Here is a 22,297-nt window from a genome sequence, read left to right as displayed (position 1 = left end):
GGAAGTAAAATGAGCAGACAAAGAACATCTTTGAAATTCAGACAAGGATTAAGAGTATAGAGAACGGTACAACGCATCGTCTTCTTTCTCTAATAATTTAATGAAACGTCAAAGCTTCGCGCGGCAGGGGAGGGGGGGGGGGCTGAATTCAGACAAGGGTTAAGAATCGAGGACGGTACAGTGAATCATCTTCTTTCTCTCATGATCTTATGATACGTCAAAGCTTCCGCGCGGGGGGGGGGGGACCTGAATTCAGACGAGGATTAAGAGTCGAGAACTGTACAGCCAATCGTCTTCTTTCTCTCATTATCTTATGAAACTTAAAAGCTTCCGCGCTTCGCGCAGGAGGGGGGGGGGGGAACTGAATTAAGACGAGGATTAAGAGTCGAGAACGGTACAACGAGTCGTCTTCTTTCTCTAATGATTTAATGAAACGTAAAAGCTTCCGCGCTTCGCTCGGGAGGGGAAAAACTAAATTAAGACGAGGATTAAGAGTCGAGAACGGAACAACGAATCGTCTTCTTTCTTTAATAGTTTAATAAAACGTCAAAGCTTCCGCGCTTCGCGCAGGAGGGTGGGGGGAACCTGAATTCAGACAAGGATTAAGATTTGAGAACTCTACAATGAATCGTCTTCTTTCTCTAATATTTTAATAAAACGTAAAATTTTCCGCGCTTCGCGCGGGAGGGGAAAAACTAAATTCAGACGAGGATTAACAGTCAAGAACGGAACAACGAATCGTCTTCTTTCTTTAATAGTTTAATGAAACGTCAAAGCTTCCGCGCTTCGCGCAGGAGGGTGGGGGGAACCTGAATTCAGACAAGGATTAAGAGTTGAGTTCTTTCTCTAATATTTTAATAAAACGTAACATTTTCAGGAGGGGGGGGGGGGAACTGAATTAAGACGAGGATTAAGAGTCGAGAACGGTACAACGAGTCGTCTTCTTTCTCTAATGATTTAATGAAACGTAAAATTTTCCGCGCTTCGCGCGGGAGGGGAAAAACTAAATTCAGACGAGGATTAAGAGTCGTGAACGGTACAACAAATCGTCTTCTTTCTTTAATAGTTTAATGAAACGTCAAAGCTTCCGCGCTTCGCGCAGGAGGGTGGGGGGAACCTGAATTCAGACAAGGATTAAGAGTTGAGAACTCTACAATGAATCGTCTTCTTTCTCTAATAATTTAATAAAACGTAAAATTTTCCGCGCTTCGCGCGGGAGGGGCAAAACTAAATTCAGACGAAGATTTTGAGTCGAGAACGGTACAACGAATCGTCTTCTTTCTTTAATAATTTAATGAAACGTCAAAGCTTCCGCGTTTCGTGGAGGGGGGGGGGGGGGGGGACTCGCCCCTCCCTGCACCGACCCCCCCCCCCGCATTACATCACCGTTGGTCACCATTACGTACCAATATTTGGCTAGCATAATTTCAAATTTGGGCCCCCCCCCTAAGAAATCCTGGATCCGCGCCTGCTTCTACCTTTCCTGACGACATGAAAATTGCAAAAGTAACACCGCTACATAAAAAGAAAGACAAAACTGACGTTGGTAATTATAGGCCTATCAGTGTTTTAAGCGTAGTTTCAAAAATTTTGGAAAAATCGGTTCATGCTCAAATAGAGAAATATTTTCAAGAAAAAAAGTTAATATATGAATTTCAGTCCGGCTTTCGTAACGGATATTCCACTGAAACATGTTTAATACATTTATCGGATTTTGTTAGGAATGAAGTTTCTCAAGGGCGCTTTGTTGGAATGGTTCTTCTGGACTTACAAAAAGCCTTTGATACTGTAAATCATAACATACTGTTAAAGAAATTGGAAGTGATGGGTTTGGATTCGGCATGTGTTAAATGGTTTAGATCATATTTAACTAATCGTCATCAAGTGGTAACTATGCAGAGGGTAATATCTGATTCCCAGCCTATTAAATGCGGGGTTCCACAAGGGAGCATTTTAGGCCCCATTCTCTTTATGTGTTATATTAATGATATGTGTACTTGTGTTAATGATTCTAAATTATTTTTATATGCTGACGATAGTGTGTTACTATATTCAGATACAAATCCTAAGTCAATTGAAGAAAAACTAAGTGCAGAGTTGGCAAAATGCATCGAATGGATGACAGACAACAAGCTTAGTTTACATGTTGGAAAAACAGAAAGTATTTTATTTTGTTCGAAGGGAAAGTTTAAATATACACGTGACTTCAAGGTTACCTATACTAATCAAGTGATTGAGAGAAAAGATTCAGTAAAATATTTAGGAATAAATTTAACTAGTGATCTGTCATGGACAGGTTTGGTAGATTCAATTGCCAAAAAGGCTAATTCTCGCTTAAAATTTTTGTATAGATACCAAACTTGTATGAACATGAAGTCGAGACGTATTTTGTGTTTTGCTTTGATACAATGTTTATTTGATTATGCTAATGCTGCTTGGTACAGTAGTCTGGGCAAGATGGATAAGAAAAAGTTAAGAATAATTCAGAATAAGATGGTAAGATTTATTAATTGCTTAGGCCCAAGAACACACGTCGGGAAAAATGAACTTGAAGAAGCAGGTATACTCTATGTAGGTCAAAGGTCTAAACAACTCGTGTTACACCATGTCCATAAAATATACTACTCAGATGTAGATCATTATATTACTAATAATTTTACTCGTGTCTCAAATATCCATGGATACGATACAAGAAATAGTCATTTTAATTTTGTTTTACCCAAGCGAAAAGGACAAATTGGAAACTCTTTTTATTTTAATGGTATCCAATTTTGGAATTCTCTCCCAAAACATGTCAAAATAGTTAAGAATTTTTCACACTTTAAAAGTGTATTAAAACAATACCTAAAGCATGAATCCCTTCAAGAACAGTAATATCAGTTATCTTAAATCACAGTTCATTATGTGTAGCGCATGTTTTTAAGTTTAATCTTGCATAATATACCGTAGATCATTGTTTGCTATAAGTTCTAGAAATTTTTGTTGTTGTTTATGTTATATTATTTATTCGTAATATTCGTAGTAGTTATTAGTTGTGATATTTTATTCTCATGCCGTACTGTACACGTACTTTATAGGACCCCGTTGGAAATAAGCCTTTTCCGGCTTTCATGGGTTATCCTGTCAATGTATCTTCTCGTTTCATTTTGCTCTATGTAAGCATTCAATGTACTATACTTGACGAATAAAATCAATCAATCAATCAATATATCAACTGCCATTGTATCTGAGTACTTTTGCCACAATTCAATCATTATTTAAAATCTACTACACTAGCGAATCTAGAGAATTCCAAATTTCATCAACTCAGCTCTCAACTGGGACCAACGGGCACTGCTTAGGCATTGTTTTCTTTATAGAGGGAGCAAGTATCTACAAGTAGTGCAGTGGGGCTTTAATTTGCAAAATAAACGCAGGCACTCAGATACAGCCAATCACACGGCTATACTCGTCTCAATGATCAATATTTTGTGCAACTAGTACTTTTTCTCTGTATTAGATGTGGAACAAACTTACAATGATTCTTTTGGCTCATTAATGTTTCAACCATGGATCATGCATGTTTTTATATCGAAAATCTAGTTGTGATGTATAATCTCAAAAGAAATTGAATATGTGTCTCTCTTGTAATGTGACCGGCCCTTCAATGGCATATTGTTAAAACTTCCTCTTTCTCTCTCTCTCCCATTCTTAATTCATCGGTCTCGCTCTTTTCCATCTCTCTCTCCCTCACTCTTTCATCGCTCTCTCTTCTCTCCCTCTCTCATTATTTCCGTCTGCTCCCTCTTTCTTCCTTTCTCTCTCTGACACTCAAACCGCCAGTATGACAATATGACAAGAACAATCGCCTCAACGCGAATGGGGATTTTCGCCCTATCGCGGTGACATCAGTTGTTTTGAAAAGCCAGGAAAGACTGGTACTTGCAATGCTGACAAGCTCAGTTCTCACACTATTTGATGTTAACCAGTTTGTATATAAAGCGAAGCGTTCCGGTACTGATGCAGTTCTCACCTTGACAAACATGCTGTACGAACACTTAGATAAGGTGTTTATGCCAGAGCAACTTGCATTGACTTCTCATCGGCATTTAACATTTTAAATAAATCCCATTTTCCTACTACAGAAACTTCAACGGCTAAAGGTTCAGCCCTCTCTATTGTGGCTGCAAAGACCTCCTCCATGAAAGGACACAGAAGGTCAAAGTCAACGGTGTTCTCTCTGACGAACTTATCACAACAATTGTGTGTCCTCTCTGCGACCCTGTTTACCCTGTACACCAATGAGTGTATGTCAAATATATCTGTTCCCATATTTAAATATGCAGATGAGACAGTAATCGTAGGATTGATTGATTGAAAATGAAAATGAATTTGATTACAGAGCTACGATTTCCATGTTCGAAAATTGGTGTAGGGAACACCCATTTACTTCTGAACTCAAAGAATTCAAAAGAAATCGTTTTTGACTAAGGCAAAAGAAATGTTTTGAACCCATTGACAGACCTGCATACTTTAATGATGGTACCATTGAGAATGATGAAAGTTATATATACATAGGCACAGAAATCGACAATAAGCTGTCTTGGGAAGACAAGTCAATTAAAGTACACCCTAACATAATGCAACCAGCGTATGTACTTTCTTAGAAAGCTTAAGTACCTTCATGTGAACGTTAGAATTCTGTTTCTCTTTTACCAGTCGATCATTCAGAGTACTATTACATTCGATTCCATTATCTGGTTTAAAAATGCAAAGCAAAGAGACAAACAAAAGCTGAGAAGGGTTGTGAAACAAGCCAGCAGAGAGAAGAGTTCTAAACGAGACAAGAACGATAGAGAATGTGAAAACTATGTACCGGTAAAATACCTTATACACATGTTACACGAACGTGATTTTTTTAGTATACTTACTTATACTAGTGTACCCCCTACTGTTTTACTACATCAAGAAATAATTAGAAAAAGTTAAAATACCTACTTCAGATTAGAGAATATGAGAATAAAAGAAAAGGGAGGGTATATAAGAAGAGAGAGAGAGAGAGAGAGAGAGAGGAGAAGAAGCAGAGGAGAAGAAGCAGAAGAAGAAGAAGAAGTAGAAGAAGAAGAAGAAGAAAAAGAAAAAGAAGATAGAAAGTAAAAAGTATATTCATCATGATCATGTATATTGAGTGTATACTCAGAACAGGGCCTTGAGACTAAACCAGAAGCGAGGTTGAACAAATTTCAGACAAACATGAACTATGTGTTTATTGAAAAAAAACATACAATTCACATGTTATGATTGTCAATTATATGTTGTCCTTGTGAAATTACTGTGAAGCAAGATTGTAAATGTAAATATGAATAATTATCCTCTATGGACAAAATAAATGAAATGAAATGAAATGAAATGACACAATAAAACCTTAATTTCAAATGAGAGCTCCAGCTATATAATGTAAACAACAATAATCGAAAATACATTTATGATTTCCGAACGCAGCAGGAAAAAAACCCGAAGCGTAATGTAGGCCTAGCCTTACTACGTCTCTTCTTTGTGATGTCCCCCTCCATGTTGGTCGTGAGTGTGCATGAAGGGAAACGCATTGATGTGGTGTGTATGTCTGGGTGTGTTCTTTTGCATGGTTGGGGTTGGGTAGTAAGGGCAGGGGTTATAATTCGTTTCATAATATAACATACTTCATTCCAAAAATAATCTACAGTAATTTGTGATTGTACATGTTAATCGATTATTTTTATTATAATGAAAAATAATTATATTTTGAAGAATTATTTGTATTATTTTAATATTCAATACAAACATGAATATAAATTGCGAAATAGCAAAAAGAAGATTGTGTGGGTGAGTGTGTGTGTAGTTTATACGGGAAATGTATTATTTCTGCTGTTCCAAACACACCAAGCAAACAATCAGCGAATCCAGGCGTCCTTTTGACATTCTTTTCAAAATAGAAATTCCTGCAGGACTCATTATTATATAGTTTAGTCTGCCAATGACATTGTGTGCAATTACTTTCCTGACTTGTAGCGGGAGGGTAAATCAACTTAACATTGTGCTTAAAGTAGATCATTGGTATGAACAGCATGGGGCGATTGACCTTGTTGACGTGTAAGAGGGGTGATTTTAATATTATTTATAAATTACTATAGCCATGTAATAATTATGTCATTATAACATCATGTAGGAAGGAGGATCTCTATGTTAAGTTGAAGACAAAATCACCACCCGACATTTGACGTTTATACAAGTAACCTTGCTCGCAGCCTAACGAATTTCTTCCCTAAATTAAAACATTGTGTTCTGGTACTGACTTTGAGTGTAGTGTTTTTTCATCTTTTTTTCTTCTTCTTTGTATATATTTTGTAAAATAGGTTTACTCTTGGACCCTGGACTTTTCTTTTTAAGAGAGAGAGAAAGAGAGAGAGAGACACACAGACACACACGCACACACACAAAAGAGTGACTTTGCCAATACGACACAAATCTATGTCTGATCCCCATTATAGTCATACCCATGATATACGGACTGGCACACTCTTTATATCATGTCACAGCGTCGTAGCAGGAGTCCAGTAGACGGTACCATATACCATGTACATGACCTGGAAAAGTTGATAAGTACAAGTTTTTTTGTTGATTTGTGTTCTAGATGGGTATTGAAGTAAATTCAGCTTGGTTGCCAGCTTGGCAACCTTGGGCAACTTTTTTAATAGCCATATTAGCATAATCATCTAATTAGCATATGTGCATTTTGTAATATTGTTCCTAATCTCAATCCAGGAAGCCTGAAAACATGGATAATACGACTTTTCAAGGGTTTTTTATGACAAGGAATTCATTTATGACACCAATTTTTATTTTTAAGTAACACAATTGTCTTAAATAGCATAATTAGCATATATGGACTTCATTGTCATTGTTTATCTATAAAGCCTAAAAATAGTGCAATGCAACATTGTAAATCACTTTTGAAAGATTAATCATTATTTCATGACAGGATATTCCATGTATATGTAGTATAATTAGCCTAATTAGCTTAATCATCTAATTAGCATATAATTATGTGCAGTATGTAATAATGTTGCTAATCCTAATCCAGGAAGCCTGAAAACATGGATAATGTGACTTTTCAAGGATTTTCCATGACGAGGAATTCACTTATGACACCAGTATTTATTTTTGAGTACGACATCTACATGGAATATCTTCTAATGAATTAATGTGTAGTCTTTCAAAAGTTTATTTACAGTGTTGCATTGCACCATTTTTAGGCTTTAAACAATGACAATAAAGTCCATTTATCGTACATATGCTAATTAGCTCATCATGCTATTTAAGACAATTGCATTACTCAAAAATAAATACTGGTGAATTTTATAAAGACATTTCTTTATGCAGCGTTGTACATAAGTAAAAGAATATCAAAAGTAGACAAAGTATATCTAGGCATAGATACCATGTATACGGTGAAAAACACATGGGTCCATAATTCAATACATCCCTTGTTGCCATTTGAAATGGTCAGATTACATTCTTCCGTTCTCGATACGAAATACACTGTTGCTCATAAATTTTTAATTTTTTTTTTACCCCAATTTATGGAATTATTTTGACAATGATTTATTCCTAATAGATCTAGATAATAGTTTACATTCTCAGATTTTATTGAATAATACTTTGCCAGTGTTTGTTTCGTGTGACTGCTAAAGCATGTGTATGCTACTATGCTTATCAACGAGGGGACCTACGCCCCTAAAAAAAAGAGAATTAATGCCCCCACAAAAGGGCACTAATATAGCACATCGACACGGTGTAGATTATGATCACGGTTACGAGGCCATTGCTTTGCCACTGAACCATGACTGTACGCAGCGGGGGGCTAGGGTGCGGGGCAGTTCCCACAAATAATTTTTTTTTTTAATGCAATAAATGATCAATAATTCATTGCATTTTGCCCCAAAATCAAAAATCCTCTATGTGGGCATCCCTTGAACCATAATGCATGGCCCTACAGAGGAATCTTTTAGGTTGGGGACCGGGGTAAAATGCAATGAATTATTGATAATTTATTGCATTTTCTTTGTTTTTTTAGAGATACTGTGCACGTGACTGACCTGAAATCATAACATGCAATAATCACATAATGTGAAACTATAATGGAAGGTAATTAATATTGTGTCAATATTCTTGATAACAACTCCGATTTTTACTTGAAATTTAGTACCTATACAGGGCAATAAATTACAAAATAAACATCAGAAGTGAGTCCTACTCCCTTCAGAAGCTTGTAATACACTAATTCCAGGAAGCTCCGACGCCGACGCCGGAAAGACCTTTTCTAGGTTCATTAAATGTAAAGTCCACTATCCTACCGGGGATCTTTAGGGAACCGCTTCGAACAAGATGATGTTCCATACGTTACCAGAGCCAAGATGCCTTATTCTTGCCCTGGTTTAGACTTAATAAACTTGAGATATCGTTTGATCATGGGTTCTGCTTATTCATCTTACGACGGAGAGCTGAAATACACACAGCTTGAAAAACTTAAAGTTAAACAGATTCATCTTTGTAAGGAATTTGCCTAGGCCCTCGCGAAATCTAGCCACTTCAATAGCTGTTAACCCCTTAGAAGACAACATGAAGGTTCCCAATCACTTAGAAATAAAACCCACTACCAACAAATACGCTGTAGGACAGAAAGGTACAGAAAAGGCCCTATCCCTTCTTTATTGACATATTAAACAATACCTCATGAATTATGATTCCCTTAGATGATATCATGTACGTGGATATTGGTGAATATTGGTATCAATGTAGTTATAATCTAGGGATGATGTCCGGTTTACCCATATCTTAGATTGGGATATTGATGAATTTGGACTTTCTCTTTCACCTCCTTCCACTTTCTCTCTAGTTTTACTGTATTACTCATTCCTCCCTTCTCTCACATACTACTTTTACTATCTTATTCCTCTCTCCCCAGGCCTCCTTTCTCTCTCTTTCTCGCTTTCTCTCTCTCTCTAGCTCTCTCTCTCTCTCTCGCTCTCCCACTTCATCAACATCCTATAATATATACAGCTGCTGTCTATGCATTTGTTATTGCCTACATGTACTTCCTGGTATCCAACAATCAACACATTTTATGTTTTTAAATTTAAATAATATCCTATTTTTATTTTTGGGGAGAATCTGTATAAAGTGTATAATTCATCTACTTTTACCTTTTTATGTAGTATTTTAAACATATAACCTTTCTAATGACGGACTAAATTTTATTTTACAATATCCTCATATCGATATATCATATACATGTAATAGTTGTACCTCGTTCTGCTCTCCCATCTGACGATGAAACATTTAAAAAAGATACCTAAGCCTTATTTCTGGTTTTGTCAATTCTGGTTCTTAGTTTTTCCCTAATGGTATTTTTCTTCCAACATTAGTTCTTCCTTCTTTTTCTTTTTTTCTACTTCTTTCTTTCATTTATCCTTTATTTTCTACCTCCCTCTTTTACTCTTGCTATCATATCGCTGCTTGAGATATTCTTCTCTCACGTTCAATTACTCCTTTTTTATTCTCTCTTTCTCCCTCTCACCCTCTCTCTCTCTCCCTCTTTCTATCAAACTTCCCCCTCTCTTTCTCTATCTCTTCTGTCCCTCATTCCCTCCCTCTCCCTTTCTATATCTTCCTCTTTCTCTCTCCACTATCTCTCTGACTCCCAACTTGTTCTTTCTTCCTTCTTGATTCTCTCTCTCTCACTCTCTCAATCTGATCATCTATTAATCTATGTGCCTTTATTACACCATCTAATAATGACGAGCTATTTCGGTTTAAAATGTAAAAGAATGTTTGTTGAAAATATTATGTTTCTAATTTGTTAATGTCCATCTTTCTCTATCGTTCTCTCTCTTTCTCAAACTTGCCCTTCTCTTTCTCTATCTTCATCTTTACCTCTCCCTTTCTATATATTCCACTTTCTCTCTCCACCTTCTCTCTGACTTCCAACTTTTTCTCTTTTCCTTCTTGATTCTCTCTCTCCCTCTCTCAATCTGATCATCTATTAATCCATGTGCCTTTTTACCATCCTACATGCAATTTCTGAATAAATAAACTATTATATGCTAATGTGGGTATAGTCCACCTTCTCATCGTTCTCACAATACAAATAACATTTAGTAAAATTGTTTATGATATTTACTAAGAATTAGGGTATTTGCATTATATACTTGGATAAAATGTAACTCTATTCCGATAAGCTTATACAGTGGCTATTGCTGGGAACAACAACATTTAGAGGTAACGAGTCAAAAATTATATATTATACTCACTGTTTGCCTAGATCCTGCTAAATGCGAAATGAATCCGAGGCGTCGAGTACGTTGATCCTCTCCTCAAAAATAGTTATCCAATTATAGCCGAGCTGAAAGGATTCACATATAATCTTACACAGTTCAACTAAAAGTAACTGGCAACAAGTGACATGAGAGGTCTCTTCTAGAACATGTAATGAAGGCGTTTAAAATGTTTCTTTCGCAAGATAAGAGGAGAGTTTGTCTGGGTCATGAATCCGGGTTGACAGATGTGAAAACATGCAGTGTGTCGAAGAAAATGATCCAGAAATCAATCTAATGCAGATTCCCTTTGCACAAATGTGCTTCGTTCAATCAGATTGTCATGTAGAAGTGACGGATAACCCGTATGAAATGAAAGACATAGGCTGCGTAAGTCTGTAATTCACCGTCTGGTGACGTGACATTGAGCAGGTACGTGATGCAAGTCAGTTGGATCATATTATGGTCCAAAAACGAAACCAGAGGAAAATACATATAAATAGAACTAACGAACCAAACAAAAGAAAACATATTTCGATCTCGCTCATCCGCCGGAGTCGGTCCTGATGGGCATTGTGATGCAAATGTAGGGTATTCCGCTCAACAAGTAGAAACCCTCGTCTGATGCCAGAAACTACTTTAAATGACAATGGGGGGAGGGGACTATATATCAACTATACCGTTGTATCTGAGTACTTTTCCCACAATTCAATCATTTAAATCTACTACACTAGTGAATCTAGAAAATTCCAAATCTCATCAACTCAGCTCTCAATTAACTTAAGAAAAAGAGGATCATGGGGGACCAATGGGCACCGCTTAGGCATTGTTTTCTTTATAGAGGGAGCAAGTAGCTACAAGTGGTGCAGTTGGGCTTTAATTTGCGAAATAAACACAGGCACTCAGATATAGCCCAACACACGGCTATACTCGTCTTAATGATCAATATTTTGTGCAACTAGTACTTTTTCTCTTTACTAAATGTGGAACAAACTTACAATGATTCTTTTGGCTCATTAATGTTTCAACCATGGACCATGCATGTTTATATATCGAAAATCTAATTGTGATGTATAATCTCAAAAGAAATTGAATATGTGTCTCTTTTTAATGTGGATTTGATAGTATTGAAGTGCCCGGCCTTTCGATGGCCATGCATAGGTCTATTGTTAAAACTTCCTTTTTCTCTCTCTCGATCTCTCTCCCATTCTTAATTCATCGGTCTCGCTCTTTTCCATCTCGATCTCTCTCCCTCACTCTTTCATCGCTCTCTCTTCTCTCCCTCTCTCATTCTTTCTGTCTGCTCCCTCTTTCTTCCTTTCTCTCTCTTTCTCTCTCTCGATCTATCTCCAATTCTTCATTCATTGGTCTCGCCTTTTCCATCTCTCTCTCCTTCTCTCCGTCTGCTCCCTAATTCTTCCTTTCTCTGTCTCTCTCTCACATTCAAACCGCTAAAATAATGTATTAGGACGGCTAGCATTGTAGGGGAATCATATATTTCACACGGCTGGGCTTGAAACTAGGGTAAAAGAAGAAAGAAACGCATTTGAAAGGAATATTCTGAAAGGAAACGTACCTTGATTGAAATCATTTGTAATGATGTTCACGATGGTAGGTTTTACATTAACAAAAAAAAACAAAAAAAATCATTTTATGATGACTGATTGTGACCTGAGGCGCGTGGGTGCTTAGAAGCTCAAAACAGATTTGTTGAATAGATTCTTTAGAATAAAATTACAATGGAAAACTATTTGAAGAGTTAGCATGTCCATATTTGGTATTACTTCGTTCCAATTTGATACAAACATTCCTCGCTGAATAATATACGAGAAAAGTAAAACAGACATAATACTGGAAAATGGAAACAATATTTTGACTTCTTTCTATGACTCCTACCTGATATTCAGGTCCACCATCCTTAACAAGATTTCACATATACATATAGGTATCTGGTGTAATTCAGGAAATAAGTGAAATCCCTAAAACGTAAATACCGAACTACATTGATGTATTTAGGTATGGCATGCTATACTTTAACCTAAGAGGGCTTTTAACAATTAAGCCGAAGTTGATAAGATTCTGAAAACCTGAATTTTATAGAAACATTTCTTTTTGCAGTTTTGTACATAAGTAAAAGAATATCAAAACAAGTCAAAGTATATTAAGGCATAGATACACTATGAACATGACGGACAATGAAAGCGGACAAGATATACAGTTCCTCGGGTAGACAAAGGAACATCCCTTCACTGCTTTTATGTAAAAATGTGTGGAACAGGTGTCACATGCATATTCACCTGTCTGTTCTACACATTTTTACATAAAAGCAGTGAAGGGATGTTCCTTTGTCTACCCGAGGAACTGTATATTTTGTCCGCTTTCTTTGTCCGCCATATTCATAGTGATACCATGTAAACGGTGAAAAACACATGGGTCCATATTTCAATACTTCACTTGTTGCCATTTGAAATGTTCACATTACATTCTTCCGATATGTTTACTTGTTGATCAATATTTATGAAATTTATTTAGGCTCTAGCATACTCTAAAATAAGATACCAATGAGATTCAAGCGAAATGAAACATACCGTAACTTTTAGGCCGACTTTGTACTGCTAAGCCGATTATGTTACGAATTTGGTAGGTATAGGTTGGTGTTGAAACATCACATTATAACAAAATTACTCTATATTGCTTTATATTACAAATAGATTTGGGTGAAAAAAAAAGAACACGTCACGACGCGTGCCGTGGCACAAATGGCCGGCTTACCTAGAAAGGGTGCTGTGCAGGGCAGTGTGGTGCTTTCGACGCTCCCTTTCGAAAGCCCCCCCCCCCCCGCTTGTCTCGAAAGGGTGCGTTGAGGACGGAGTACCGATGATTTAACGCACTGTTTCGGGATAAGCGGGGGTATACTAAACGTTCACACCACTGCTCTTGCCGCTATCCTTGATTATTTTACCAATAAACCTACAACTGCAATATTGTAACATGACGAACTGTTGTATAATTTATACATTATGTTGGTATGTAATTATGTTTATACCTTTTTTCTTTTTTCTTTGGTTGAAATTATGTTCGTTAACTATTTTTTAATTGTTTATGGTATTTAGGAAGTAGTAGCGTGACACGTTTAAATAATTTTAAACTAAATGTTATGTAAGTTTTCACAATGTATATATCCAATTCGTGTAATATATATCCAATTCGTGTAATTCATGTGTAATACAATTGTGAAACTGCCATTCATGAAAGATGCAATAAAATACTATTTGTGTATGATATTTACTAAGAATTAGGGTTTTGCATTATATACATGGATTTAAATGTAACTCTATTCAGATGAGCTTATACAGTGGCTGTTGCTGGGATCAACAAAATTTAGAGGCAACGTACCAGTCAAAATTATCATACTCACTGGTTGCATAGATCCAAATGCGAAATTAATCGTGGAATGAGGCGTCGAGTCCTCTCCTTAGAATTAGTTAATTAATTAAAGCCGAGCTAAAAGGATTCACATATAATCTTAATCATAATCATATAATCAAATAAAAGTAACTGGCAACAAGTGACATGAGATGTCTCTTCTAGAAGGTGTAATAAAGGCGTTTAAAATGTTTCTTTCGCAAGATAAGAGGAGAGTTTGACTCCAGGCCATGTATCCGGGTTGATCGACAGATGCCAAAACATGAAGTGTGTCGAAGAAAATGATCTAGAAATCAATCTAATGCACATTTCCTTTGCACAAGTCATGTGCTTCGTTCAATCGGATTCCTTGTAGAAGTGACGGATTGTTAAACCGTATGAATTGAAATATAAAGGCTGCGTAAGTCTGTAATTCACCGTCTGGTCACTTGACATTGAGCAGGTACCTGATGCAAGTCAGTTGGATCATATTATGGTCCAAAAACGAAACCAGAGCAAAATACACTAACGAACCAAACATATGTTCATGTTGAAGTGACGGATAACCAGAATGAAATGAAAGACATAGGCTGCGTAAATCTGTAATTCACCGTCTGGTGACGTGACATTGAGCAGGTACCTGATTCAATTCAGTTGGATCATATTATGGTCCAAAAACGAAACCAAGGAAAATACATATAACTAGAGCTAACCATAATACCCCCTATAAATCTTGACCCTCCCATTTTATTATGGAGCACAAGGGGGAGACCCTTCCCGGTAGCACTACGCATGCAGTGTGAGGGAAGGACCAACTTGTGAGGATCAAGGTAAACGTCCTGGTCTACCTTCAAGCCGGTAGGGGTTGTGAGCCATCTGACTTGTTCATTTGGTGGCGGACAGACCAGGGTGGCTAGGAGAGGAGTGTCTCATCCGCCTAGTGTAACCAAATGAGCGAAACTGTATGAATGATGGAAAGCCTAAATAGCACCAGGGTTAAAGCCCCTGATAACACTAACCAGCCATTTCGACCGACGGGCCGACGACGATCATGTTGATAATCCAAAAGAAAGAACGGCTCTACTAACAGCAAAAAAACTGATAGGTATTGGCACACGGAATGTGCGTACTCTAAATCAAGATGGAAAACTAGACCTTCTACTGAACCAACTTGAAAAAATCAAATGGGAAGTTATTGGAGTCTCGGAGACCCACTGGAAAGAATCAGGAGATTTCGCTGAAGGAGGATACAAAGTACTGTGTGCTAGCGAAGAAGATGTACACAGGAGAGGGGTTGCTCTGATCCTCAACAAACAAGCACAAAAAGCACTCCTGGGATATAACACCATATCCCCTAGACTGATATCAGCCAGATTCCAAACAAAGGCTGGAGCCTTAACAATAATCCAGGTGTATGCACCAAACACGGCAGACAGAGAGGAAATGATAGACACATTTTATGACCTGCTCCAACAAAAAATAGATGACACTCCTAACAAGGACATACTGATAGTGCAAGGTGATCTAAACGCAAAAGAGCGACTGGGACAGCTGGAAGAACGTCATAGGACATCATGGATATGGAGAAATTAACAACAGAGGAGAAAAGCTTTTGAACTTTTGCATGGCCAACAATCTAGCTATCGCAAATGCCATTTTCAAGCAGAAGAAGGCAAGTCGTGAATTCTACAAAGGAGAATCCTCAAAGGAACAGAAGAAATCCTCTCTGAATCCCAGGCAGGATTCAGACCAGGCAGGGCTACGACGGACCAAATATTCACGCTAAGATAAATATCTGAAAAATACCTGGAAAAGAATAGAAGCCTGTACTGCTGCTATATCGACTTTCAGAAGGCTTTTGATTCGGTATGGCAGAAGGGTCTGTGGAAGGCGATGGGATGTTTTGGCTATCCTAGCAAGCTGATACGACTGCTACAAGCACTGTACGAACAATCCCAGGGTGCGGTCAGAGTAAATGGAGAGCTGACAGAGTGGTTCAAGACAACCGTTGGAGTCAGGCAGGGGTGTGCCATCTCCCCACAACTTTTCAATATACTCCTCGAGCTAGTAATGATCATGGCAATGGACGAAGTCCAAATAGGAGCTAAAATCCAAGGAACCTGCATAAACAATCTACGTTTTGCAGACGACATCGTCCAAATAGCAGAAACACCAGAGGAACTGCAGACACTTGTGGACAAAGTCTACAAGGCAAGATGTGACCTTGGACTCAAGGTAAACATAGCCAAGACAGAAGTGCAAGTTATCAGCAAAAGAAAGTGTAACCTTAACATTGACATAGCCAACGACAGACTGAAACAGATGGAAGATTTTGTGTACCTGGGGGGGGGGGGGAATAGCTGAAAACGGCTCAAGTTCAAGTGACATCAAAAACCGTATCAAGAAAGCAGGAGCAGCTTTCCAAAGATTAAACAACATCTGGACATCAGAAAGCATCAGTAGCCATACAAAGATGCAACTGTACCAAACACTTATCCTCTCTATACTGCTGTATGGGGCAGAATCCTGGACAGTAAGGAAAGAAGATAGCAACAGGCTTCAAGCATTCGAAGTGGCATGCCTCCGTCGCATGATGGGGTGACAAGGCTAGACAAGCTCCGAAACACGCACATCAAAGAATCCCTCAACCTCGAACAAGATGTCATGGACAAAGTCTCGACTAAATGACTCAAATATTTTGGTCACGTCCTACGAATGAAACCCACAAGATACCCCAAAATTGCTGTTGAAGGAAACAAAAGATGGCTGACTGCATCTCAGAGGACTGCAAAGCAAGATCCATACCAAGGCTGACAGATGCATCAAGATTGGCTGCAGACAGAAAGACTTGGCATACCATCGCCATACAGAAGCCATCACGAGGCCCCTGGCCTGCGTGGACGGCATAAGTCAAATAAGTCAAGAGCTAACCAACCAAACAAAAGAAAACATATTTCGATCTCGCTCATCCGTGAGTTGATCCTGATGGGCATTGTGATGCAAATACATGTAACATCATGCAAATAATATCATGTGATTAAGTGGTACGGCATTCCGCTCAACAAGAAGAAACCTTACAGAAAAAGAAACTACCAACTGCCATTGTATCTGATCTGAGTATTTCCCCCAAAATTCAATCATTTAAATCTACCAGTCCTACGCTAGCGAATTTAGACAATTCCAAATTTTCTGTTGCAAATGTAGAAATATATATATATATATATATATATATATTTTTTTTTTTTTTTGGGGGGGGGGGTTCCCAGTCATTATTTGATTATGTTTAGAATATTAACATTCGAGTTTCGCTTTAATATAATTGTTTTACAGATGTGTTATTTATCTTTATTTAAATCTAAAGAAATTTTTACAAAAATTAGTAACTTAAACTCAACGATAATTGCCCCACAATAATCGAAAATACATTAATGAAATCCTTACTTTGTCTCTTCTTTGTCATGTTTGTCCCCCTCCATGTTGGTTGTGAGTGTGCATGAAGGGAAACGCATTGGTGTGGTGTGTGTGTGTCTGTGTGTGTTCTTTTGCATGGTTGGGGTTGGGTAGTAAGGGCAGGGATAATAATTCGTTTCATTATATAACATACTTCATTCCAAAAATAATCGACAGTAATTTGTGATTGTACATGTATTAAGTTAATCAAGTCTTTTTATTATAATGAAAAAGAATTATATTTTGAAGAATTATTTGTATTGTTTTAATATTCAATAAAAACATGAATAGAAATTACCGAAAAGCAAAGAGGAGAATGTGTGGGTGGGTGCGTGTGTGTGTGTGTGTGTGTGTGTGAAGTTTATACTGGAAATGTATTATGTTTGCTGTTCTAAACACACCAAGCCAACAATCAGCGAATCCAGACGTCCTTTTGACATTCTTTTCAAGATGGAAATTCCCGCAAGACTTATTATTATATTGCAGTCTGTCAATGACATTGTGTGCGATTACTTCCTGACTTGTAGCGGGAGGGTTAATCAACTTAAGATTGTGCATAAAGTAGATCATTGGTATGAACAACATGGGGCGATTGACCTTGTTGACGTGTAAGAGGGATGATTTTAATATTATTTAAAATTACTATAGCCATGTAATAATTATTAAATTATAACACCATGTAGGAAGGAGGCTCTCTATGTTAATGTCAAGACAAGATCATCACCCGACATTTGACGTTTCTACAAGTAACCTTGCTCGCAGCGTAACGAATTTTCTTCCCTAAATTAGAAACAGTGGCCCGAATTCACAAAGGAGGTTTGTCGACAAACCTTGGTTTTCGTACGTCATATGACGCGTTTTTACGCATTTTTTTACAAACCTGGTTTGTAAAAATGCGTCGAAACGCGTCATATGACGCACGAAAACCAAGGTTTGTCGACACACCTCCTTTGTGAATTCGGGCCATTGTGTTCTGTTAATACTGCTTTTGAGTGTAGGTCTTTTTTTCCTTCTTCTTTGTTTATATTTTGTAAAGGATATAGATTTGCTCATGGACCCTGGATTCTTTTTTCAAAGAGAGAGAGAGAGAGAGAGAGAGAGAAAAGAGTGACTTTGCCTGGAACCCACACAAATTATGTCCGATCCCCATTATAGTCATACCCATGATATACGGACTGGCACACTCTTTATATCATGTCACAGAATCGTAGGAGACTAAGATATTTCACACGGCTGGGCTTGCAACAAGGGTAAAAGAAGAAAGAAAACCGCATTTGAAAGGAATATTCTGAAAGGAAACGTACCTCGATTGAAATCATTTGTAATGATGTTCACGCTGGTTTTGCATTTAAAAAAAAAATTATGATCACTGATTGTGTCCTGAACCGCGTGGGTGCCTAGAAGCTCAAAACAGGTTTGTCGAATAGTTTCTTTAGAATCAAATTACAATGGAAAACTATTTGAAGTATAAACATGTCCAAATTTGGTATTACCTCGTTCCGATTTTATACAAACATTCCTCGCTAAATAATATACGAGAAAACTAAAACAAATACTGGAAAATGGAAACAATATTTTGGCTTCTTAATCGTATGACACTTAAAGGTACTTTGTCCCTTTTGTAGCCAACGTCAAATTCTGTAGAACTTTGCAGGAATTATGAATATGTCATGTATGTCTGTGAAATTTAAACATTACAATTGTCCTAGTATTCAAATTATGCAAGGAAACCCGTTTACCTTCTAGACTTCACTGTCAGACACTATTGAGTGACTGACTGACATATTTTTTTCTTTGGTAATAACATATATAAAAAGAGCTGTAACAGGTACATGAGCATTTGCCAATAACCAACTACTTGTAATGGTAAACATTAAACTGATTGAATCTGTGTGCAGCACAAAACTTACGACTATTCGGTAAAAAAGTCTACAAATCAGATTATTACTCAGGTGATTGCAATCACTTAAGTCGATTCGACAACTAAGGGCCGTTATTTTCCCACTAATAGCCATTTTCAAGTCCTTTCATTTTGAGGGAAGTTCTAAATTAGTATTGTCTTTCAAAAGTCGTTAGATTTTAACCATTTCATTTTGTTGGCCTGCAAATGGGACATAGTACCATTATGTTCAGGATCACCATCCTTAAAGATACTATGTCCCTTTTGCAGCCAACATGAAATTATGTAGAACTTTGCAGGAATTATGAATATGTCATGTAGATCTACATCTATGTCCTATCTGTGAAATTTAAATGTTTGCAGTGTCCTAATATTCATACTATGCAAGGAAACCTGTTTACTTGCTAGCCTACACTGTCAGACACTATTGAGTGGTTGACTGACTATTGAGTGACTGACTGGCTTGTTTCTTATTTGGTAATGACATACATGAAAAGAGTTGTAAAGCGTACATGAGTATTTGTCTACATCAATAACCCACTTCTTCTAATGGCTAAAATCTTTGCGCAGCATAAAACGTACGACGATTCGGTACCAATGGTCTGAAAATCAGACTATTACTAACTGGCTCTATAGCTCTATAGTCGTTATTTTCCCACTTAAAGACATTTTCAAGCCCCCCTTTTTTAGGGAAGTTCTAAATTAGAAGTATCTTTTAAGTGCCGTTGTAATTTAACCTTTTCATTTTTTTGGCCTGTACATGGGACATAGTACCTTAATGTTCAGGACCACCACCTTTAACAAGATTTCGCATTATGTATCATAATGTAATTCAGGAAATAAGTGAAAACCCTAAAACGTAAATACAGAACTACATTCATGTATATTATGTATGGCATGCTATACTTTAACCTAAGAGGGCTTTTAACCGTTAAGCTGATGTTGAATAGATTGAGAAAACTTGAATTTTACAGAAACATTTCTTTATGCAGCGTTGTACATAAGTAAAAGAATAACAAAGTAGACAAAGTATATCTAGGCATAAATACCATGTATATGGTGAAAAACACATGGGTCCATATTTCAATACTTCCCTTGTTGCCATTTGAAATGGTCAGATTACATTCTTCCGGCCTCGATACGAAATACACTGTTGCTCATAAATTTGAAATATTTATGTTTTACCCCAATTTATGGAATTATTTTGACATATGATTTATTCCTAAAAGATCTAGATAATAGCATACATTCTCAGATTTTATTGAATAATAATTTGCCAGTGTTTGTTTCGCGTGATTGCTAAAACATGTGTATGCTATTATGTTCATCAACTAGGAGACCTACGCCCTTAAGTCATAAATGACAGTAAAGAGGATTAATGCCCCACAAAAGGGCACTAATATAGAACATCGACACGGTTTTGACCCTGGGGCCTCACAGATACGAGGCCATTGCTTTGCCACTGAGCAATGACTGTACGCAGCGGGGGCTAGGGTAGGGGGCAGTTCCCACAAATAAAAAAGGAAAAAAGAAAATGCAAAAAATTATCAATAATTCATTGCATTTTGCCCCGACCCCCAACATAAAAAAAATCATCTGTGTGGGCATGCCTTGAACCATAATGCATGGTCCTTCAGATGATTGTTTTTCTGTAGGGGGACCGGGCTAAAATGCAATGAATTAATGATAATTTATTGCATTTTCTTTGTTTTTTAAAGATACTTTAGTTGCACGTGACTGACCTGAAATTACCATGCAATAATCACATAATGTGAACCTATAATTGAAGGTAATTAATATTTTGTCAATATGCCTGATAACTACTCCGATCTTTACTTGAACTTTTGTACCTATACATGGCATTAAATTACAAAATAAACATCAGAAGTGAGTCGTACTCCCTTCTGAAGCTTGTAATACACCAACTCCAGGAAGCTCCGACGCCGACGCCGGAAGGACCTTTTCTAGGTTCTTTAAATGCAAAGTCCACTATCCTACCGGGGATCTTTAGGGAATCGCTTCGAACAAGATGATGTTCCATACGTTACCAGTGTCAAAATGCCTTATTCTTGCCCAGGTTTAGACTTAAGAAACTTTAGACATCGTTTGATCATGGGTTCTGCTTATTCATCTTACGGCGGAGCGCTGGAATACACACAAGTTGAAAAACTTTAAGTTAGAAGGATTCATCTTTGTAAGGAATTTGCCCAGGCCCTCACGAAATCTAGCCACTTTAATAGCTGTAGGAGACAACATGAAGGTTCCCGATCACTTAGAAATAAAACCCACTACCAACAAATGCGCTGTAGGACAGAAAGTTACAGAAAAGGCCCTATCCCTTCCTTATTGACATACTTAACAATACCTCATGAAAAGTCTAATAAGACTGATAATAGTAATAATATGATTGCCTTTGATGATATCATGTACGTGAATATTGGTATCAATGTAGTTATAATCTAGGAGTGATGTTCCGTTTACCCATATCTTAGATTTGGATATTGATGAATTTGGACTTTCTCTTTCACCTCCTTCCATTTTCTCTCTTTTACTATATTACTCATTCCTCCCTTCTGTTCTTGGCTCTCTCACATACTACTTTTCTATCTTATTCCCCCCCCCCTCTCTCTCTCTCTCTCTCTCTCTCTCTCTCTCGCTTTGTCTCTCTCTCTCTCTCTCTCTCGCTTTCTTTCTCTCTCTCTCTCTCGCTCTCCCATTTCATCAACATCCTATAATATATACATCTGCCTATGCATTTGATAATGCCCACTTCCTGGCATTCAACATTTTACATATTTAATGTTTTAAATGTAAATAATATCCTCTTTTTTGTTGTTAAGGAATCTGTATTTAGTGTATAATTCATCTACCTTCACCTTTTTTGGTAGTATTTTAAGCATAACCTTTGTAATGACGAACTAAATTTTATTTTACAATATCCTCATATCAATAGATCATGTACATTTTACAATATTCCCATATCAATATAGGCCTATCATGTAATCGTTGTACCTGGTTATGCTCTCTCATCTGACGATGAAACATTTTAAAAAACATACCTAAAGCCTTATTTCTGGTTTTTGTCACTCTTGGTTCTTAGTTTTTCCCTAATAGTATTTTTCTTCCAAAATGAGTTCTTCTTCTTTGTTTTCTTCCTCTTCTTTCTTTCAATTTCCTTTATTTTCTACCTCCCTCTTTTACTCTTGCTATC

This window comes from Strongylocentrotus purpuratus, unplaced genomic scaffold (assembly GCF_000002235.5).
Source record: "Strongylocentrotus purpuratus isolate Spur 01 unplaced genomic scaffold, Spur_5.0 spur5_scaffold_1, whole genome shotgun sequence".
Lineage (NCBI taxonomy): Eukaryota > Metazoa > Echinodermata > Echinoidea > Camarodonta > Strongylocentrotidae > Strongylocentrotus > Strongylocentrotus purpuratus.
This window is presented reverse-complemented; position numbering follows the sequence as displayed.